The sequence below is a fragment of the Puma concolor genome, chromosome E4 (assembly GCF_028749965.1).
Source record: "Puma concolor isolate L17-30 chromosome E4, mPumCon1.1.hap2, whole genome shotgun sequence".
NCBI lineage: Eukaryota > Metazoa > Chordata > Mammalia > Carnivora > Felidae > Puma > Puma concolor.
In genome coordinates, this window is record NC_141683.1 from 62,325,051 (window position 1) to 62,349,471 (window position 24,421).

The 24,421-nt window shown below is 39.8% G+C and overlaps 1 protein-coding gene across 2 annotated transcripts in view; it reads right to left on the bottom strand.

Annotated features, from left to right (window-relative positions):
* OPN3 (opsin 3) overlaps window positions 1-24,421 on the bottom strand; it is a 50,683-nt gene that overhangs the window by 12,136 nt on the left and 14,126 nt on the right. Inside the window, exons 2-6 of one of the 2 annotated variants that reach the window (XR_015245891.1) lie at window positions 20,326-20,505; window positions 19,139-19,320; window positions 17,578-17,630; window positions 17,056-17,203; window positions 16,823-16,948 (exon numbers count right to left, since the gene is read on the bottom strand). The exons of the other annotated variant lie outside the window; for it this stretch is intronic. The gene's annotated coding sequence lies outside the window, so the exon portion shown is untranslated. The remainder of the gene's footprint in view (window positions 1-16,822; window positions 16,949-17,055; window positions 17,204-17,577; window positions 17,631-19,138; window positions 19,321-20,325; window positions 20,506-24,421) is intronic. 2 annotated transcript variants of the gene reach the window in all.

The following is a 24,421-nucleotide window of genomic DNA, read 5'->3' on the forward strand; positions in this document are numbered from 1 at the left end:
GCCTTTAAATATTAAAATATAATTTTTGGCCTTCAACTCTTAATTTACCTTGAGTATGATTTAGGTCTTCTTCGGCAAGAAAACTTGCTGCAATTATGTTGTAGGTTAGCAAATCCCAGTATACCTTATAGATGCATAAGTAAGTTCTTCTGATTAAAGGAATAAGCTGCTATAATTTTAACCATCAATCACGTATTCATCCATGCATCCATCCATCCATCCATCCATCCATCCATGAACATACTGCTTATCCACACGTGTCAATCAGTATGCTAGGAAATAGGTACAAAGGGGAGTGAAATAAACGCCTCATAGAACTTACAGTCTGCTAGATAAGAGTGATGATGTAATCAAGTCAAACACGTAAATTAATGACGTGGTATCGAGGAGAGAGAACATGTGAGGGAGGAGGCGGCAGACCTAGAGTATTTTTTTTAAGTTTGCTTATTTATTTTGAGGGAGAGAGCATGTGGGGGAGGGGTGGAGAGGGAGAGAGAGAATCCCAAATAGGCTCTGCTCAGTTCAGAACTCTATGAGGGGCTTGAGATCATGACCCTAGCTGAAGTCTAGAGTCAGACGCTTAACTGACTGAGCTGCCCAGGCATCCCAAGGATGTGGCAGTATTAACTGGGAGTCGGGAAAAGCCTCATTGTACCCAGAGCTGAAGTATGGAAAAACCCCAGCTCTGTGATAAGTCAGGGTACAGGAGTGGAGGAATTTTCCCTCTTATTATTTAGGTCAAAGAGGTAAGAGATTTTTTTAAATGTGATAGTTTTTGGCCATGCCTGTATCATAGCAGGCACAATGAGCTTCCAAAGCCTGAATTCAGTTGCTGACATTCAGCACCATAACCAGTTAGTAGTCCCTGAATTTCCCAGTTTTTCAGGCCTTCCCTGACTGCATGGGTACATAAATGGTAAGCTTGTTTGACTAAGTCTTCTGGGGTGACCCATTTGAAAAGACCTAAACTACATCCCTTCCTTAAAATTGTTTTTTCTCTTAGCAATTATTTACTCATAAATTTTGGTCCTGCCTGAGTCAAAATTATGTTCTGTATTCTGGAGAATGAGAACAAGAGGACTGTGTGACAACTACTTCATACATACATCATAACTGATGTGGAGCCTAGCTCTCTATTCCCTTAACATTGTGGACAGGGAAGGGGAAGGTGACGGCCCCACCATGAGCACCCATCATATGTGAGGCCCCGTAATGGTCACACTACATACAGTGTCCCTCTTTGTGAAAAAGGAGTTTGGTGGCTCACAACGTATAAGAAATCAATAGGTGGCAGAGACAGTTTTGAGAACCTAGGACTGACTCCAAAATCCATAATTCTGCCTTTATCCACCTGTTCCCACAAGCTCTGCTAGGAGTAGCATGATGTCCCTGCTCTCCCTGCAAAGCTGTAGACTGATCACATATGTACTGTGTCTCCGCGTGCTGAGAATGGTCTTCTAGGAGGAACCAGAGATGCACGGTGCCTACCCTTGAGGAGACTGCAATGCTGTACATTCTTGTAAAGCCGAGACCAGCTTGATGCAACATTTGAGGGCAAGATAAGACGATAGGAAATTGGATGTTAAGTTTACCGTGCAACAAGCCTGAAAAAGTAAGACTCCAGTGGATTATGCTGTGGGGATGGCATCATGAAGATGAAGATTAAGCTGGGTCTTCAAAGATGGAATACGATTAAGAAACAGAAAGGACCAGGGCAGGCATGCTGGGGTGGAGGAACTTCTACAAAGGCAAAGTGGCCCTCCTGGAATTCTTGCACAACTGTCAGACTCCAGATGTGTGGAGAGGTACAGAGGCCAGGCACGACCAGGTCTGTTGCAAACCTGCCTGTGTCTTCTGTGGCTGGCTTTGGACCACAGCAGAGATCTTCGGCTTTCTTTCCTATTGCTTTCCCTAATAGAGTTTTGAAAACCTGTGTGCAATCTCATATATTTTTTTATTTTTTTTTAATGTTTATTTATTTCTGAGACAGAGAGAGACAGAGCATGAGAGGGGGAGGGGCAGAGAGAGAGGAAGACACAGAATCCGAAGCAGGCTCCAGGCTCTGAGCTGTCAGCACAGAGCCAGGCATGGTCACTCAACCGACTGAGCCACCCAGGCACCCCTGCACTCTCATATATTTAAAAAGCTATTGTGGGGTGCCTCGCTGGTTCAGTTGGTTAAGCGTTCAGCTTCAGCTCAGGTCATGATCTCATGGTCCATGGGTTCAAGCCCTGTGTTGGGCTCTGTGCTGACAGCTCAGAGCCTGGTGTCTCCTTCAGATTCTGTGCCTCCCTCTCTCTTTGTCCCTCCCCCACTCGCACTCTGTCTCTCTCCCTCTGTCTCTCTCTCTCTCAAAAATAAACACTAAAACAAATTTAAAAAGGGGCGCCTGCGTGGCTTAGTTGGTTGGGCGTCTGACGTTGGCTCAGGTCATGATCTCACAGTTCGTGGGTTTGAGCCCCACATCAGGCTCTGTGCTGACAGCTCAGAGCCTGAAGCCTGCTTCAGATTCTGTGTCTCCCTCTCTCTCTCTGCCCCTCCCCTGCTTGTACTCTGTCTCCCTCTCTCTCAAAAACAAACATTAAAAAAATTTTTTTAAAGATATGCTAAATTTTTTCACCTTAAGTTTAAAGAGTTGTGTAATATAAACACTTTAAAAGAAAACTATTACCCTGTTTTTTCAAATAGATCAAGTAATTCATAAATATGTTAGTGATTTCATATTTACATCTCTATCTATACACAGATATATATAGAAACACACACACAGAAAAGATCAATCATTTAAACTTACATTTCCATCCCACTTTTCCCCTAGTTTTATTCTAGTGTAATATATTGGTCTGACTAAAAGATTTTAAATTATTTGTCTTTTTCTTCTCTATTTAGAAGTTGAAATTTTAAATTTCTTGGATAGTAAGGCTCTAAACGTCAAAAAAAAAAAAAGGTCTTATAGAGTGGGTTATCAGTTCCTATTAGTATACAACTGATCAAAATATTCCATTAAATATTAGAAGAATTAATTAGAAATACCTCTCTTAAAGTGCAGCTTTCCCTCCCCACAAAGAATAGACCTATCCACAAGTTGTTCTTCCCTATGCTAGAATGATAAATTCTCTTCCTACTTTTCCTGTTTATAAAGTTAAAAAAAGATTTCTTGATCACACATGTATCCAGATCCGATGGAAGGAATTTTGTTATCTTTAATTCTTACTGATTATAAGACCATTCCTTCTATATTTAATTATTTGAAGTCTCCTGAATTTATATGCCAAAAATCACAGTGTGTTTATTGTCAAAAGTTGTATTTAATGATCAATTTTGTTAACAGCAAGTAACTGGAGGAGCACCTGGGTGTCTCAGTAGGTTGAGCATCCGAGTCTTGATTTAGGCTCAGGTCATGATCCCAGGGTGGAGGATCCAGCCCCACACCTGGCTCTGGGCTGAGCATGCAGCCTACTTAAGATTCTCTCTCTCTCTCTCTCTCTCTCTCTCTCTCTCTCTCTCTCTCAAATAAATAAATAAATAAATAAATAAATAAATATAACGCATAAAATTGGAAACCACCTAAGTGGTCATTCACTTCCTCTAGTTCTTCATCAATATTTTAAATTGTCCCTTTGTTTGCCATCCTGGAATTTCCTTTCACCTCTCCCTGGTAATTTTCCACCATAAGAGTTGGGACGGGCGAGGGGTTTATCTTTCGGTGTGAAGTGGGAGATGGGTGATGGAAAATGGGAGATGGGAGGGTCTGGATCACAGGGAGCTGGTTTCTAATACAAATTAAAGTTGAGAATTTCGAAGTTGATTCTCTTAAAACTGCCCTTGCCATTAGAAAGAGTCGCTATCGGGGCTCCTGGGTGGCTCAGTCCATTAAGAGTCTGACTTCAGCTCAGGTCATGATCTCACGGCTCATGAAATTGAACCCCACATTGGGCTTTTTGCCGTCAGCACAGAGCCCACTTCTGATCCTCTGTCCCACTTCTCTCTGCCCCTCCCCACTCGTGCTCTATCTCTCACTCAAAAATAAACACTAAAATTTTTTTTTAAAAAGAGCTGCCATATCGCAAGCAGCATGTATACTTCAATTTGAAGACAGAAGTCTATACAAACTTATCTCGTTGTCATATTATGGAGACTCGCCTTAATCCTCGGCATGCCTCAAACTGCCAGCCACATTCAAAACTGGCTGCTTTGACACCACTGTTCCCTCTACCTGAAATGCTGCCAGAGATCTCACAGCCTGAGGAGAAGACAGACATGTAAGGTAGTAATTTCAGGAATGGGGTAAGTACTAAACCAGAACTGTGTCTGCAAGCAGGAGGATGCAGTTGAGGAAGAGCGTATCTCTGCCTATGGAAATACTGAGGAGGGTTGAAGTGAAAGCGATATTTGAATTGATGAGTGAAAGAGAGTTTATCAAGTTGACAAGAGTGAGGATATTTCAAGGCCAAGGATATAGCATACAAAAAGCGTGGAAACGAAAAGAGGTATCCAAGGGTTAACTCTGCGCATTCGCTTGAGTCAAGTCAAGTTCTTTGTGATATAACTTGATGACAATGCATTCACTTACAACATTTATCAACAGGCCAATATCATGCACATGCAATATACCAGGCACTGTGCTAGGAAATGGGCAAAGATAAATTATGAAAGAAATAAACAATAGAATGATAAATTCTATAAGAGATGAATGTTTCTGAGGCCAGTCTTGGATTCAACTTCAGTTTCCATACATAAATACGTATCACTCTGGGAAAATTAACATCTATGAACCTCGATTTGCTTACAGTAAAATAGAAATAATAGTACCAAAATGCTGTCTCATCATGAGTGTGTTTGTATGTGTATTAAGTGAGAATATGACTGTATTTAGTAAGATGGTAATATATAAGGTATCACTATTATTATTGAATAGTTGAGTATCTAGGGGGAAAATTAAGTGGTAGAAATTGGACACAAGGAACAGAAACAGTCAGAAGAGCTCTAGAGCTTAAATATATGAGGACATACGGGCACTGGGATGGCTCAGGTGGTTAAGTGGCCAACCCTCGATCTTGGCTCATGTCCTAATCTCACAGTTCATGAGTTCGAGCCCTGCTTCGGGCTCTGTGCTGACAGTGCAGACCCTGCTTAGGATTCTTTCTCTTTTCCTATGTCTGCCCCTCCCCTGCTCTTTCTATCTCAAAAATAAATAAATGTTTAAAAAATATGAGTATATTAATAATTCACACAAATACTCAAGAACAGTCATTCTCCCACTTTGGCCACTAGATGTCCACATTGAATCGCTTATTTATAGTTCAGTGGTCTAGACTCTGTCATGCACTAAATAGAATAAGTGCATGGAAGATATAGTGACTGGACCTGACTCCAGATCTGTTAATACCTGTTAGATTAAAAAGTTAATAGGACATGGTCTATGTCTTCAAGGAGCTCACACTCCAGAGAAGGGCGCATAAGGAGAAACTACAAATCCAATAATACAAAGACTCTCCAGTTTAGATTTCCTCTGGGAAGAAGGCACTGAGTCTTGTGGATCAAGTACATTTTAACCAGGCAAGTAAGAAGGGATTAGAGGGGAAAGGACTGTCAATCCTATTCCAGGAAAAGGGTAACAGCTTCTGTAAACACATGAAGACCTGAGGAAATTTGCACAATTTGGGTTTCTGCAAATAATTCAATATGGTAGAAGCAGAGAGCTCTAGAAAGAGAGAAATGAAAGACGAGGGACTCTCCCAGGAAGACCCTTGAATGTCATGAAAGGAGTTTGGGATATAACCTGAGGACTCCAGGGAGGCATTGCAATGTTTTTGTTCTCTTACATCACTATACTATTATTACTATTTCAGAGAATTTTGTTTTACTTTCTTTTGGTTTTGCTTTTGCAGATTTTCCTTCTGTAAGGTCCCCTCTGGATGAGATGTGGAAAAAGGATTGTGGGGAGGGACAAGTCTGGCTATTGGGAAACTTACCGGAGACACACCATTCTGGTGATGAGGAATGGAACTGATGCAGAGACACTGGGGAAGGAGTGACAAGGAAGGTCAATAAATTTCAGGGATGTGAATCTCTTCAGACTGTGGGAATGAATGAAGAATCAGGACAAGTCTTGGGTTACTGGTTCGGGTGAATGAATGGTTGGTGTAGCACTGATTTGGAAGGAAAATGGATGAGATGGATCTGGGAAGGAAGATGATTGGGGGATAATGCACTTCACTGTGGGTTTCCTGGGTGATTTTGAACAAATCACTCAATGGTCTGTGTTTCGAATTCTCTACCTATAAAACGAGACAACTATTAAACCTACCTTGTAGCAGGTAAAATCTTACAGATCATACAGTAAAATCTTGCAAACTAACTGTGTGTACATTTTCTCCAACCAATGAAAATCCTAATTTTGTTCATTCAAAAACATGTAATGATTTGCAGAAAATTTCTAAATATGCAGCTTAATTACTTTCATACATGTAGTAATGGAAACAAAACTCTTTGAAGTTGCTTAATAAAGATACTACTTCATTAATTAGTGACCTCCACTTATTTGAACATTAAATAAGGAAAACAATATATTTAATATGCCTGAAAAAGCTTATTCTCTTAGGCAAGTAATGAATTCTTCTTTGAAATCTTTACATTGCTTGGTTGAGTAAGCTTTCTTGCTCCCTTTTACTTAATTAACAGGTAATTTCACCCAGGTAACATATTGGGCGTACTTCCTGGGCATCAGGTACTGTTAAGCAGTCTGTCTGCTTAGGACAGTACCTGCTTTAATCCTCACAGCTCTGTAAGACATGTGGAAATTATTATCATCCCCATTCTGTAGGGGAAACTCAGGTAAAAATGAGTTAAATAACTTGCCCAGGTCTCAAACTAATAAAAAAATAGAGCCAAGACTCAAATCAATACGCTTTCAAAGTCCACACTATGCTATCTCATTTTCTAAATCCCTTTGGTAATTACCAAAAATTTATACCAGTATAGTAGACACTAGAGAAAGCATATATAATCCATGTGTTACCTACTACATATGTTCTGTAATCTTGTCTACATTTGATATTAAAAAGGTAATTTTTTAAACTCAAGTTTTTAAGCTGAAGAATGTAAAGGAAATTAGAGATGACCATGCTAATTTGAATAGATCCCCAACCATTGGAAACCCCAGTTTCCATTTGATCAATAAAAGCAGTTCTTAGAAACACCCAAATGATGCAGGGTCTTTAGTACACATATTTTAGGCATTCATCAGCTGTCTATTAAGGACGAAACTTCGTTGTAGTTAATAATTCCTTCTTCCATCTCTGTTTCCCTCCCTTTTTCAAATTGCATTTTTCAATTGTTTGTTCCCAAGACAAATTTACTGTTCTTCAGGGTCAGTACACAGACTCAGTTTCAAAGAAATCAAGCATATCATGAAGGTTACAGCTCTGTGGGTTAAAAAGTTATGATTTCAGGTAAGCAGCTTAAACAGAGATTTTGTGTTGACTGCCATGTGGAAATCCAGCCACCATATGCTTGTTGTGCATTAAGAACTGGGACCATAAGAAACTCTTAAAAACTGAGAATAAACTAAGGGTTGATGGGGGGTGGGAGGGAGGGGAAGGTGGGTGATGGGCATTGAGGAGGCCACATGTTGGGATGAGCACTGGGTGTTGTATGGAAACCAATTTGACAATAAATTTCATACTTAAAAAAAAGAAAAAGAAATTATTTAAACACACACACACACACACACACACACACACACACACACACACACACAAATGGAACTGAGACCAAAAAAAAAAAAAAAAGAATAAAGAAAAGCTTGGAAAAAATTTAAAAAAGAAAAAAAAAAGAATTGGGAATCCCCCAAACACAAGGGTCAGTGAATCCTCAGAAGCGAGGGATTCCACCAGGCATCCCTCAGCGTGGGGTCTGTGGGTCAACTTCTCAGAGTTGACGATGTCTGCAGTTGATCGTGTCTGCACTATCGTCTCAGTTGTCCTTGCTCATGCTGCCTTCACTGGTATTTCAAGGGAGTGCATTTTCGCTCCCATTAAATCTAGTGATTTTTCACAGGGGAGGCAGGAGCAAATAGTTGTTGATGTTGTTGGCAAAATACAGGAGAGTTTGTCTATCATGTGTGTCCCTCCACCGAGGCTACCTTGGCATCTGCACAGTAGCTTGGAAATCATCCCAGGCTCATCTCCCCAAAGTTATCTTTGATTCTTTCAATATCAGCACCTCCACCTCACCTTCTTGGGCTTCAAACTTGGCTCCTTGTCTTCCTATTGCTCCATTTGGAAAGATAGCCCAGTTTTAGACTGTTTACCTTGTCTCTGATTTGACGGTTTTAGGGTTTGTTTTGGGGAGAGGGGAGAGCTCCATCTTGGGATATGTTCTCATTAGAACTTACTCTATATTTATGTCTGTTTGCCGGGGGAAGATATTGAAGAAGATAGCTCACACTGGGGAAAAAATGGATAATCATTACACTAACAGACCCCCAAAATACCCATTATGACCAGTGTGTACAGGTCCAGTGCAAAAGGACAGTTTGGATATAAAGTAACTGCTCTGCGGTCTGAAAGAGTGACAACATAAAACAGTCCAATGGAAGAATCTGTCAGGAATTGCGGTATTCTAAATTCTAAAAATTCGATTCTAAATTCTGATCCCAATTCAACTGCACTCATAGAATGGGAATGGCTATCACAAGTAAAATGGGAAGCATACATTCTTTATTTTTACCACTTAATCAAAATGACTTCTTGAACACGGCAATCTCGATCTCATGATAATCCGCTGCAACCTACCCAGGAAAGCTGCATCAGAGAACGCTCCTCTGACGGGACCTTGCCTCTTCTGGTCCATGTTAGGAACATGTAGACTTGTTAAGACTTCCGCTTCTCCTCTTTCCTCTAGCTCGCGTTTCCATTTCAAACTGACAGAAAGCTTTACTTTTGAAAAATCTCTAAACTTATCTCCGTGCTTCCTACCTCTCACTATTCTCAGGCAGGCTCACATCCCACAAGTGATTGCTCTGACTCTATTCCTAACTGATCATTTTTTTCCCTTTGTCCAGACTCATCGTCTCTCTTGCACAAAATACCAGTTAGAGGCTGGACTTGGTTTATGTGTCCTCCCAGATTTCCTTGACCCAGCTCACAAGCCCCCATTCTCCAATATGGGCCGTGACTATCTGCCTCACTCCCCAGAAATGGGAGTTCTGACTACAGTCACACCTCAGCTGGTGCTGCTGCTGCTGCTGCTGCTGCTATAGCAACCACAGGCCTCTGTGCACCTTTGCCCTCACTGGACTGGACACACAGAGGCTCTGGCTTCCCCCACTGCTGCTCTGACCCAGTTAGCCCAGCCCAGAGGCAAGGGGTTGTTAGTACCTCATGGAGCATAATGGCACCGTATGAGTCAACAGACAAGAAGGGGCCAGTGATTAAATTGCTTGCACCCCCTACCCATTCCATGGGTTATTTCAAGGTGTGCTAGCTTCATACAGCCTCTCTAAAGATGTCCTGCAGGATGAAGCAATCAGCTGTTTTAGGGGAAGTTATGGGCAGCCCAGTGGTGCATCCTTTGATATTTGGAATCCTTTTTTCCTTGCCTCTTCCTTGACTCTCTCATTCTTGATTTCCTGGATATATACTCCTCTATAAATTATTAGTCCATATGTTTTGCCTTAGGCATTATTTGGGGGGAACTTGTAGTAATAATCTTACAACCTTCGTAATCTCCCCTCTGGCATAATGACCTGCAAAGCTCCCTCTGCTTAATGTACTGGCATTCAAGGAACTCTGATTATTTTTTCCACTACCTACCCCACCTATTCTTTCACTATTTCTAACTTCCTTAGTGCATACTACACCCTGCTCATGCACGGCACAGAGTGTACATTCATGGTTGCTGTTTACTGTGTCCTGTATTGTGGTCACCATTCTATATTCTCATGTCTTATCTTCCAGTTAACTTGTAAACACCTCAGACATAGGGATCATGTCTTTTGTGTCTTGGCATCCTTCCTCGCTTCTGCAATGGTTAACAAGAGATTATTATATTTTTTGATGATAAAAGTTATGTATATATGGCCATATTTCTTCTCAAATAAAGAATAAAAACACTGGAGTAAACACAGGCACCCCTGTAGGTAAGCAAACACTAATGTGAAATGACGCTTAGCAACAGTCACAGTCAGATTTCAAAGAAAAGGAAAATATTTCTTATGGAATATAGCAATATATAGAAGAACAAAAAACCAAACCAGCTCTCTGCTATTTTTCCTAAGGGATCCCGATCTCAACTCAACCCACTATTCAATAGTCATCACTTGATATCTTCTGACTATTAAAAAGTCCCTACAAAATATTCATTTTTATAGATATCATAAAGTCAAGTGGTATTCCTGTTAGATTTGTCATCTCTTGTTCTCCAGTGACAATAACAAATTATAACACCAATTTCATATGGTGTCTTATAATTTTCAAAGTACTGCCCCATGTATGTTTATCATCAGTTCTTCACAGACCTGTGAGGCAAGGCTCATGTCCTCATTTGGTTAGGGTGTGAGAAAGGGGGCTGGGATTTGGGATGAGCCTAAGGTCATAAGACAAATAACATCTTGCTTGGAGGAGAGCCCACCTCTTCTGACTGCTAGTCCAGAGGTCTATTCAGATTTTCCTCAGAAAGATTTGACTAAGTGAGTTGGTTGTGATCAATAAAGCAGCATGAAGTCTTATGTTAACTCTATGGAAAAATTCAACACATGAATGAATTGTGGGATAGCCATGTGACCCCCTGCATGCAACGAAGATTCTAGTTTTTAAGTACTCCTTCCTGGATTATGAATCCGGCACCAAGATATGAAAATCTGAGATAGCCCAGAAGAGCAAATTAAAATATGAGGAAATCTGAGAAATACAGAATGAAATCTTAATTCAGTTATTCACAATTTACCAAACCCTCAAAGGGCTCTCAGAGTTTAGGTTTTACAGCAGGTGGTAACACCCTGCTTCCATTTCAAAATCATTTTCTATCACCTTGTTGCTGATGCAAATGGAGAGTACTGAAATACAGCCAATGACCAGTGTCACTTTTCTCTCAAGGATGAATACAACACACTCAGCTTTAAGTGTGTGTGTGTGTGTGTGTGTGTGTGTGTGTGTGTGTGTGTGTGTTAAGTAACTAATCAACTAAAAAGTGTGCTATGAGATACCTAATGACTATAAAAGGAGAATGGTTACAAAAGATAACAAGCTTGGCAGAATGTGTTAAGGACAAATATAATTGCTGTGTCCCCTGGGCCGTGCAATGCTGGGACACAATGCTTGAGGTTTAAAAGGCACATTTGAAGGATGCCTGGGTGGCTCAGTCAGTCAAGTACCCGACTCTTGATTTTGGCTGAGGTCATGATCTCACAGTTCATGGTATTAAGCCCACATTGGGCTCTGGGCTGACAGCGCGGAGCCTGCTTGGGATTCTCTCTCTCCCCCTCACCCTTTGCCCCTCCCCTGCTCACACTTGCTCTCTCTCAAAATAAATAAATAAATATTAAAATAAATAAAGAAAAGGCACATTCAGGAGGTGGGCATGTAAGGTAAAACCTATCTGTGACTACTGTGGAACAGTTTGGATAGGCAAGAAAAGATCATTTTCTTGTGAGTCATCCTGAGCTGGGAATATCAAGTGGAAAGAAGCTAAAGAAAGATTTACAAGTATTCTGCCTAAGGCCACAACTCAAAGCTAGCAGGTGCTGCAGTGGAGCTGATTTCCAGACCCATTCGTATGCTACTGTTTCCACCTTCTCTCCCACATTGTCAGATTGGGCTTCATACGGATTCTCCCTTGATGTTTAATTTAAAACCTTCTACATCTGAGTCTGTCTCCCTTGGTGGGAAGAGTGACTCCAAATGCCAGCTCTTGAAATAGCCACAAATGAATCTCCTGGAGAAGTTGTTTAAACGTCGGTTCCAAGGCCCTGCCCATGAAGATTCTGCTTTAGGGGGCCTGGAATGCAACCCAAGTATCTGCATGTTTAAGAGACCCCCCTGATGATTCTGACTGACTTTGGGAATGGTAGGTCTAGATTAAAATCAAATCTCCTTTAATATAATCTCTCTGTGGCTATTTGCTCATTTCCCAGGTTTTCCTTCATAGACTCAACACCAGTGGAGGAACACAAGAAACTAGTACTTCATTTCACAAAATGGAATCCCACAGGGATACCGAAGGCTGCGTCACTCACAAAGCTCCAGCTCTGAGGGAGGGGACCTTGTCTATGTAGTATCGACAGCTTTAAGTTTCATCATAGTTTACTCACCTCTAGCTTAATTCCTGTCTGCCCTTGCGTTTTGCAGTTCTGTATAAGCTGCCCCACTGCCATGTTTAATAGAACCAGATGTAACATAACGGGAAAATAGCTGAAGGTGATGTCATTTGGAAAGGAGCTTTTATAAACCTAACTAAATGGCCTTGTACACGTGAAGCCTGCCCTGGCCTAGCCAGTTACCGAGACTCCAGAACCCATTAGAAGTGAGAAGTGTGTTGGAAAGATATGAACAGCAGTTTCTTCACAGAAAGGGAAGCAGAGTAAAGACTAATGTTACTTCCTAGGCAATTTTCTCATAGTAGGGAGAGTAGAGTAAATCCTGTATGCATAAGAAACTTGAGGCATATTTTAGGCAAATAAGATAAAATTATTCCAGGACAAGTCACAGCTTAAAAGCAGACAGGTACCATGCCAGGAGCGTCTAAATCTTCCTTAAATATTTAAGTTGCTCTAAACATGTGGGGCTCTGAGCTTACTACTGGGAAAGCAAAGTCATCATATATGGTCCCTGATGTGAAGGGGAAAAGGCAGCACAGAAAGACAAACCAAAATACAAAATTGTATATTTGAAATTCCAAATGAGACATTCAAACCTATGTGCCATAGGAGCTCAGAGAGAGAAAAGATCACCAAGAAACTTGGGGGGGGGGGCTTTATATAAAGGGGTGGGACTGAAAGATAATTAAAAAAAACCCATTTGAAAATTTACCCATGCCCACCAGTTCCAAATTTACTTATATGCCCTAGAGCAGTGCTGTTCAATAGAAGTATGTGAGCCATATATTATTTAAGTCTTTTAGTGGCCACATTTTATAAAGCAAAGAGAAACAGATAAAATTAATTTTGATAACATTTTATTTAACCCAACATATTTAAAATATTCCAATTTGTTATCAACATAAACTAATTCATGAAATATTTTGTATTTTTTTCATACTAAATCTTCACAATCTGGTGTGTTATCTCAGTGTAGACTAGTGACATTTCAAGCACTCAAGAGGCACAGAGTAGTGTTACCATGTTGAACAGCACAGATCTAGAGAAACTCTTGTACATTGAGTAGAAGATGTAACTAGGATGTACTTTGAGGCACCATTTATTATGTTATAGTGAAAAACAGGAAATAGCCCAAGGTCCATCAAAAAAGGGAAATGGGTGAATAAATTGTGAGCAAAAGAACGGAAGCACTGCTTGGCTTCATGTTACATTCATGTCTGCAGTGACCTCTAGGAGGGAGCAGGTGGATTGAACTAAAGAGAGAAATACATAGATGTAAATGTTATCTGTAATTTTTAATTCTTTAAAGATAGGTTAAAATAAAATTAGGAAGGTTCATCTCTGTCCACTGTGGGTGGCAGATATATGGGCACTTTATCACACCCTTTGCACTTTTCTGTATTTAAAAAGTTTTAAATAATTTACAAAATGAATAAAATTCCTTGAGAATATGGAGGTAGCAAGTGGGAGGCAATCAGAAGACAGGCTCTTTAAACAAAGAACAGAACGGGGTGGTCACAAATCAAGAGGCAGCTGGGTTGGTGGCTAGACGGTAAACTGGTGGGGATGATCTGGGAGTGGGAGAGAAGACTCTGAATATGAACCAATAGCCTAAGCTTTACACCCCCTGCCCTTCTGAGTGACAGCTGAGTTCCATTTGGCAGCCTCCCTGAGGGCGAGTGTAGAGGGACCAAAAGATTTCACAGGGAAATGAGGGAGTAATGCTTTGGAAGCCACAGGGATACTCAGTGGGTCACCTTCTCTACTCCCTGGCCCTGAGGTCTACGGGGTATGTCAAGAGTTCAGCTAAGCTACTCCATGCCATTGCTGCCTCAGCATCCACTTTGTTTGGCCAAACAGCCTTCAGGGACTTTCACAGCAGCCCCTCATGCACCCTAGCCCCAGGAAGTAGCCTACAGACAGAAGTTCCTCATGTGACTTTCCCAACAGCCCTTGCAAGCAACAGTCTCCCCTCCCTGCCTGCCTCAGATAAGACCTTTGTGTAGCATACCCACACCACACTCTTTCTGGTTTGAATTGACCCATCTTGCCTTGACTGGGGAACCCCAAAGCACTCTGCCCATGGACCCTAATAAAGGCATATGTGCTAGGGTCCTGCCTCTCCCTGCCAGCACCCTGCCTTGATCTCCCTCTGTGACCCCTCAAGGTATGTCATGTGCTTCCTCCAGGACCTATGAGTAATAAACTATCTCAGCTTCTCTTGTGGTCTGTTGTTGAACCCCAACTCACCATCCAGCACCCTCTATTCTATTTAACAATGTTCACTTAGCAACATTATAATAAGGCATTGCGGCAGCGGGGGGTGGAGGGCAGTTTCTGCTTGGTGGTGGGAAACCAGGGTCCATGGGGGCTGCCAGCATTAAGGAAAAGTAAGGAAACAGAGATGTTCAGGGAAGAGGCTGAAGATACAAGAGAATTTGGTGCTCATGAGGAGAGGCTGAGCACACATGGCGGGAGCTCAGGATTGGATCAGATGGAGAAACACACCGGTCCATAAAGATTCGGGTCGTCACTGACCGGAGAGCCTTTCCCTTTTGGCACCAACTGGTCTCAGCAAGGATGTGAGGTATGATGGGATTTGTTCTGATAATCTTCAGGGGCAAGAGGAGGTCAAGAGTGTTTCCAGAGTCTGAGTCCTGAATGATTTGCTTGCTGGTATGTTGATTTCTGAGACATCTGCTCACTGCATATCTTTAGATTACTTTCAATTTTTGACTATCCTAACAATTCTGTGAGGAGAGACAGTACAACATAACCATCAAGGGTTTCAGTCTTATATCCTCCACTTTGTATGAAGCCTTGAACAAATTAATTTTCTGGGGCTTAACTCTCTTTAACTGAATAATGGGGTAATAGTATCTAACTACCTCACAGTGTTGGGATAAAGATTAAGAGTTAATATGCATAAAGCACTTATAACAATACTTAGCATGTAGTACACACCTAATAAGCATTAGTCATGGACATTATAATCTATCAGCTATATATTTCCATACATCTATGATTACCTCGTTAGGATAAATTCTTGGCAATATGATTGTTGGGTAAGATGATGGACAAAATTTTAATGCTTTTAATACAACTTGCCAAAATATGCACCAGAAGAAACATTAAATCCCATTGTATCCAACTAAATACCATTGTATCATCAGATACTTATTTTATTCCTACTTATTTATGTCACAAGGCATGACAACCCACTACCCACCCATCAATCAATTACAGTTGTCCTCTGTATACTCACCAACCCAGAATGAGGGAGTGGTGCCTGGTAATCTGTAGTTTAGAGATGTTCCCATTTGATTCATAAATACTCTTCAGTTTAAAGCCATTGTTCTAGAATTTTATCAACTGATAATCAACTGATAAATGTTATCAATTTAAATCAATTGATTAATGCTAAAACATTAGTATACCCAACCTTTTTGTAATACCAACACCTTAGACCAGGCTCTTTTTGAAATTCCCCTTGGCTTTTATAACACCTCTCCTACCTCATTTCCTATTTCTATGTCACTGTTTTTTCCTTTAGGGGAAAAAAAACCTGGATATTTTATATAACTGGGAAGTCTAAAGTGGCACTGGCTGCAGGCACATTGTCCAATAGAAACAGAACATGAACCATGTAAACTTGGGGTCTGAAATCATTCATCAGAGTGCTGCCTCTCTCCTCTCATCATTGGCTTGCTTGCTCTCTATGTGGCCTAAGTCTTGGATGGGCTCTCTGGTAATCAAGGTACTGGTAGCCTCTGACTCACACCCTTGAGGCTTAACAAGCCCAGGAGAAAAAAAAAAAAACAAACAAACAAAAACAAAAACACACAGACAAAAAACAATGTATACCCAAGAATCCTAGAATAGGAATCTTCCCCACCAGGAACTAATCCAGGAGCAGGAGTAACCACATCAAACCCAGCAGAGTGCCATGTTTACATTCCCAACATGTCCCTATCTACCAGTTCCTTCTCGACTGTCTTCTGATTTCTCTTCCTTCCTCAAAGCATTCACAACCAATCACTGAGTCATGCTGATTTAATGTCCTCAGTTGTTCTCAAGTCTGTCCTCTGTCCTAACTGCTATGACCTTGGTTCAGACTCTCATCATCTCTTTCCGTAGCCTTCTATCCGGTCTCCTTTCTACATTTCTGCTGCCCTTGGATTCATCCTCCATACATATCCAGATGCAGCCCATTTCCTTGCTTAATGACATTAAGTGCAATACCATTAGGACAAAATCAAAAATGCCCTAGCATACAAAACTCTCTAAGACCTTCCAGAACTACTCCTGATCCTTGTACGACCAAACCAAACTCGTTTGTTTTTCCTCAAAACCTGTTTCCAATTTTGGTTAAATGTGTTCCACTCATTAAGTACCAATGCTGAAAATTTAGTCATTCTCAGCTCTTTTCTCTTTCTTTCTATGTCCATGTTTTTCTGTTGCACTCTGACCGCCCTGCCCAGGCCATATATTTCTCCTCTTTACCAGTCATCCGCGGAGTCTCTGCACCTTCCCAGCTTCTCTCCACATTGCCATCAGGTATCCCTTTAAACACAAGCTTTACTTAGAAAAACTTCAGCGGCTCCTCATTATCCACTGAATACAAGTCCCCTGGTATTGAAAATATCACAGACTGGAAATTAGTATGATTCAACACAACTGAAAATTATCATGGTTCAACATGATTGATACTTTGGGCCCTATCCCCTGTGCCCCACCTCTCCACATCATGCAGGCAACCTCATTGTCCCCATGCCTGTTTCCTCTGTTCTCCGTGTGTGGAATGCTCTTCACAATGGCCTTTAGAAATCCTTCTCAATCTTCAGGGCCCTGGCTTTTTCTTCCATGAAGCCTTCCTAGATTTCCCTAGTCAGACAAAATAAATTCTCTGTGCATCCATTGAAGTTTGTCTATACCCATACCTATATCACAGAAGTGATCACAGCCTGATGGATGCAGTAGTGCACCAGTGTCAGCTCTAATGGCATGGGAGTTCCACTATTTCCCAATTCTATAACTTTGGGGAAATTATGAGCCTGATTTCTCATCTACACATGGCAACGTTAATACCTGCCTTATCTTAAAAATGAGATGATATGTATAAAGATATTAGAATAGTTCCTGGCACCTGTTCCTGGACTTGCTCTGACCCCTTCTGAAAACCCCACATCACATCTCAGTTACACCTGTGCATTCTGGAGTCTGACTCCCTGGCACTGAAGCCCAGCTCTATCACTTACCAGCTGTGTAGTTTTGGTCAAGTTCTTTGTCTTTGCAGTGTCTGTTTCCCCATCTGCAAAACGGGGATAATAAGTGCATGTACCCAACTGGGCTGTTATGAGGATTAAGTAAGAGGAATATAGCAAACACTTAGAGCAGTGCTTGGCATAGAGGAAGTGCTCAGTGTTAGTTACAGTTACTATCTCTGCATTTCAGGGATCCAGCAGAAAAACTGGAGGACAGTGTTCCATAAATGTGTCATTGTACTGAACCCTGTTTCTCTTTGCAGTGTAATTTAGTTAAGGTTCTTCCCCACATTAACAATGCAAACCCATTCCATTACAATTTAGGTATTGTTTTGCTAACCCCTGTTTATAAAATGTCAAGCTCTACACTCTCTCATTGCTTGGTGAACCATTAGTGAGTGTAAATGTGGGTACAAATCAATTATGGGTGGTTTATTTAGTCTTGGATTGGCTTCTCTGAAACTCACAAGATATTATTATATACATGTAATTTGATTAATTTGCCTATAGCCTGTCAAGTGAACTGCACCCCTCTAAAAAAAGTGTATTAAAATATTTTTATGTTGATTTTGAGGTAGTTGTTTGCAATATATAGAAAGATATCATCTAAAAGAATAAGTTAATATTACAAAAACACTAAAATAAATATCATCCTGCATTTCTATAAATGTTTTTGCAGAATTATTTTATTTCTGGATGTAATGATTAAAAAAAACCCCACAAAATCTCTAATCTATACTGACAATTGGGGCAGGATGAGATATATTCTCTAATTCTCTGAGTTTTGTTTTGGAGTTTGAGTTATCATAATGCTTCAGAAGGAAGCCACTGTTGATTATTGAGAGGGGCAGACAGGGGTGTGGGGGGGAATACAGGGGAGCAGCCAGGACTGCAGTTCCCACTGACAATGACCCTGCTGAAGAAGCACTTATAGTCAGAAGATGTGGAAGAAAAAAGGTAAAAGAAAGAAAAACAAATTCATTATAAATATTCAAAACTTGACTATAATGAAGTTTCTCAACCTTGGCACAATTGACATTTGGAGCTGGATAATCCTTGGAGCGGGGGGGGGGGGGGGGGGGCGGGGAGGGGGGGGCGGGGAGGGGGCTGTCTTGTGCACTGAAGAATGTTTAGCAGCGTCCCTGCCTTCTACCCACTAGGTGCTAATAGCACCCCCTTCCTAGTTCTAACAACCAAAAATGTCTCCAGACATTGCCAAATGTCCCCTGAAAGGCAAAATCACCCAGGTTTGAGAATAACTACCTTGATGGGAGAAAATTAGTAAAGGTATTAGGTGGAACATCTTATAGATTATTAAAAACGTTCCCTATTTTTAGGTATTTTTATTGACACACGTAGGCTTATCATAAAACTGATGATCTGTACTACCAATAAAAAGACCCCAGACCATGGTTCTGATACATTTCCCCAGAGATTAGCACCAGGAGTCCTCTGTCTGGGATGAGGTGATGAAGGTAAACGGGTGACAGGGAAGGAAAGAGGTGCTTTAAAGTGCCAGTTGGTCTTTCCAACCAGCAAATCTATTTTTGCCCACCTGTGAGGTGCAAGACACTGCAGAGAATGTGGAGGTACACTGCACTCAGACTTTCCTTTAAAGATTATACTTCCATGACAAATGACTTCCCACCTTCTGCTTTTTCCTTTTAATAAACACCTGGTTGGTATTTGTTTCAACAGAGGCCATTAAAAATAGTGTTATGCAGTCAGAAAACGGGACTGTTAAAAGAACAGAAGGACATACAGTTCATTTCTCCATAATACTTCACTGAAATCATTTTAGGAAATTAACAATTACATTAATTGCCTAAAAGCAAGATTCTCTGCTCTTCCTTGGCAGTACATTTCCCCCCAATTTCTTCTTTATAATTGGTAATAGAAATGCTGAAATTAGGATAAAGACTTTAAACTTGTCATCATGATGAAATTAACTTATAATGCAAAAATAACACTTCCCTATACTGACTTAGCAATATTTCTACTTTTAACTATAGGGGATGAATAAATAAAGGAACACAAGTCTCAAACAGACATGGTGTGCTCAAGAGGTTTAATTATGTGGCGAGTAATAAAAAGAACTGGCATAAAGTCCATGGCACTAACATCCGCAAGCATTCCTATTTCCTGAAAACTAGAACATGCCGAAAGATGGATCTCCTGACCCAACTGCAAACAGGTATTTACTTCCTATTAACCTTTGTCAACACTGAACTTCTGAAGCCATTGTTTCCTCTGACGGCAGACATGCCTTTATTCATATTAGTTTTTCAGAGTGTGTTAGAGTTAAACACATATTTAGCAACAGCAAAAACAGCAGGGAGACAACAGCAGGAACCAGCAGACACTGCCTATGAGAGATGAAGCTCTTGAAATAAGTACCAGGATACAGTCTGCTTTGATTTCGGGCGTGAGCTTGAGTAATCCTAGCCCTTCACCCACTTCCAACCCATCGTCCCCCACTTTAATGACACAAATCTTAATTTATAGGAAGATCTTTTGCTTTTTTTGGAAAACAAATGTACGCTCAGATTCTAGGAGCCACTTTTATAATAGTGATTTCTGTGTTACACACTCTTACATGCGACAGACCGCTCTGCTGAGAGTCAGGCAACCTGGCAAGTTCGACTTCGATTCTAAACACTTACTACAAGTGCGTCCAGGTCAGACACTCAATTCCTCCTGGTCTTATCTAGAAAATGGGTATAAATACCTGCCCTTTCTTACCTGACATAATTGTCCTGAGGTTCATGTAAGAAAAGGTAGTTGTCAAGAGAAAAAAGCACTGTGTTCCTACCGGTGCTGTGGCAGAATTGCTCTCATAATATGCATGTTACAGTCCAATTCTTTCAGCTGAATCAGCTTCTTTGTTCATGCCTTAGAGAGCTGGCGGTATTGTATCCCCTGCTGTTAAAATGTGAATACATTAGGTCATTGGTTAAAAGAATAAGAACTATACTAGAAGCAATGCCTCTTTATGATGAAGGTAAAAATACTGAAATAAAAATTTTAAAGTCTTCAAAGATGAGGCAACTACCCTAATGCAGTAAGAGAATGACTTCTGTTTGTGCGCCCAAGGGGAAGGAAATAAAAATAATCCTAATCAGAATTTCTTGACCTTGACACTTTATGATCTGCTTCATCGTTTTGGTTTATTTACACTTCTGACTCCCGGGGCTCTCAGTGCCCTGGGCTCCTGGGACCCAATCTCTTGTACCTTCTCTTTACACCTTCCCCTGAGCAACACAAAAAACCTCCGATTAATGTCAGAAACTTAATTAACTGAATGTTAGCTGAAATCGATTTCAGAAAGTATTAACTGATCTACCTTTTAACTCTTAAACTACTTGTTTCCAACTGTAGTAAACGGTTTGGGCACCCTACAAAGGAATGCTGTGCATCTCAAATCAGATTTCTCTTTTTCTTCTGGGGAAGGGAGTGGTGGTAGTGATAATGGAGAGTATGATGGATAGAAAACGTTTATATTCTCATTAAGATAAGAAGGTTTTATGTTCTCACAGAATGGTTCTCAGGTACAAAAGAACGTATCCATTTTTCTATTTTGAACTCTTAGAGTAATGTCAATTCATAACCCATAGTTGATATTCGACTGATGTTTGTTGAAGTCAATCATCTTGTTTTGGATCTGTCAGGCTGACAGGAAGAAAGGGTCTGGTAGCATCCTCAGTCCCCTGAGATTTGTCCTTAGCTGGTCTCCCTGAGAACTCCTGAGATGGAGGCTTAGCCATGTCTGTGAATCCAAATCCATCCTTCAGTTCCCTGGCATTCTTGGATTTGGGTCCACACTTAACTTAGTATTTAATGTCTTCATATTGATGTCCTAGAATGCCTTAATATTATTTCTATTATTTCCACCCTTGGTTCTGGGGTTTCCATTAAAAAAAAAATTGTCACAGTGTACCTTCTTATTTCTTAATACTGAGCAACGAAGAAAAGATACAAAAGATACAAAATCCATCCTAACCAAGAAGTCCCTTCCATCAAGAGTTGTAAAACATTCTGTCCATGTGTTTGGAATTATCTTTTGACTTTAACATTTTGACTCTAACATTTCTTTTTTTTAATTTGAAGGAGAATTTTAGAAGTTTCCAAAAAAAAAGTAACTTTATCACCAAATCAGTAAACCATGTTACCAATTATTTTTTATTTGTATTGCACACAATATTTTACAGAAAAAAAATAAAGAACCCCTTATTGTTAAACTCCAATTAATTACATGTTTTCTTCTGATTCTTCTCAATGTAGATACCTAAATTTTTACATAAATATAATCAGTACATAAAATAATTTAACACTTTTGAATCTCACTTAACATTTGTTCATACAATTTTACATATAGCAATATCATTTAATGACTATATAACAGTCTACAACAGCAATACCAATACATCAAAATCTGCTCATCCATTTCCCAATTTGGGGCTTTTTTTTTTAAACCCATATGAATGAAATTGCTAGAAATATCTTTGTATAAGTAGCTTATTTTTCTTTTAAATACTTCCCTAGGCATATGCTATTCGAAGTGAGTTGATCTAGCAAAAAAAGATTGGTTACAGAGCTCTTGTTGTAATCATCTATATAATTCTTTTAAAAATTACTAATATAATAATGCTACTGACACGAAGATACGTGAATTTTAAAATGTTTTGCTGTATTAGCATAAGCTAGGTCAAAGTTGTTTCAATTTGCATTTTTAATACTATTTAAATCTGAATTATCATTCCAAGAATTCACTTTTATTTGTAGCTTCTCATTTGTACTCTATCTTTTCATTAATATGCTTAGTAAAGAGTAGAAAGCCTTATGGATTTGCATCTACTTTTTAAAAAACATTAAGCACTTTATTCATGTGTAATGCTAGCAGCTTTTTTTTTTAACCCAATCTTTTCATTTTCTTCCTGTTTGGTGTCCATTTTTCATTTTTCTTTAGTTGATCTCACCTACTTTCCCAATAATGTTTTTCACTGCCATAAAGTTTTTTTTGTACTGCTGGGATGAGAATTGTAGTCTTTTTATTTTTACCTTTATAATCAACGTTTTAATTCATCTGGAATGAATGGCCTTATCATATGTAAAGTGGGCCCGATTCTTTTTTCATACTGACATCCAGGCTAGTCTTTCCACCAGTAGTTATTTCATAATTACTTGTTTTTTAATTGGTTTGTCTTTAAATCCTAAACTTTCTAAATATACTATGATGCTGAGTAGGGAGTTTAAGGGCAAGACTCTCATCGTTTTCCCCTAAGTTAAAAAGACAAATGTATCTTTCCTTGCCTATTTTCCTACTTTACACAATTCTGTCAAATTATTCAAAGTATCAGTTGGAATGGTGAGTGGAAGTGTAATAAATGTATATATTAATGTCATCTAGGGGCATTCCTTTGGATAGGATTTCATACATATTACCTAACTTAATCCTCACAATAATTCGGCAAAGTATAGTTCTATAGATGGTGAAATTATCTTGATGGGTTTAAACCTAAAAATATACCCCATAAAACCACTTTATCACATTCAAAATATGCATAAATATTAAGACCAATTCACGACTTGTTTCCAGTAAGCTGTAAATTTCTTAAATCTTTTTCTCCTTTTCCTCACCTTTTAGCCTAGTAACATCTGCATTTCTTATAAACATGTTGTTCAGATCAAAAGATACTCTAAAAAGCATTACTTTGTCAAAACTTAGCCAAATTCTGCTGCCAGGAGCTCCACTGCTCTAAACTATATTTTTAATTAATCCTAATCTTCCCATTTCCCTGATGAGAATCAGCTGAGAGACCCGAGTCTGGAGCAATGCTGCACTGACTTCCAGGAGCATGTTTCCCCTCCCGCGGTACAGGCACTCTTATAACAGTTAATGTTAGAAGAAAGCCTAGATTCCACTGTTGGCTCTTCTACACGTACCAGACCCTGAGCAAATTATTAATAATTGTCTTTCTTCTTTAAAAATCTATTCACTATCAGCCTCACAGGGTTGTTGAGAAACTGTAATTAGAAAGCACAATAAGCGCCTAACACATAGAAATGCTCCATTCCAGAACAAAAAATTGGCTTAATGGGCTCTCTTCCTATAGGATTATCATTCTAAGGAACAGAAACAGGAGACTGAAGTGGATGGAGTTTACCTCTTCTCGCAACTCCACAGATATTCACAACTGTAGTACAACAGTTTTGGCTTCTGATGGTTCTAGAAAAAAAATGTTTCTGTTGTTTAGAAATCTATGGATGGTTTTGAGAAACCATCTGTAATCCCAGGTTAGAAATGCCTCACTCCATTTCTTCTTAGGAATTTCATAACAGCCAATCTGAAGTACCTTTTCCTGGGGGCAAGATACTTTTTCCTTTTGGCCTGAGTTAGAGTTGTTGGAAGTTCTTTTCTTTTAGGTGCCAGCACAGGGCTCTGCAGCAATTTTCTGAAGTATTAAATCAGAACTAACCTTACGCCCTAGATTTCCTTTGGGACAAACTTCCCAAGAATGAACTCTTCAATGACTAAATGAATTCTCCAGCACTTTCTGTAATCTTTTGATTGTGGTGGTGTCCCTGACTCATAGGTTAACAAGAGTCAAATGGGGGAACTGAACAGCAAAGTGGAACTGAACTGCAAAGTGTATTGTAAACACCAGACCTTGACAAATAAAGGAACATGCAAAGCTAATCTTCTAACAGTTGGCACTTGCGTAAGTTGCTATTGCTACCATCATGTCTATACATTGATATCATATACAAAACACCCACATAATTTACTGTGTAACTATTCAGAGGTGGTAGCAACTGTAATAACTGCAAAACTAATTAA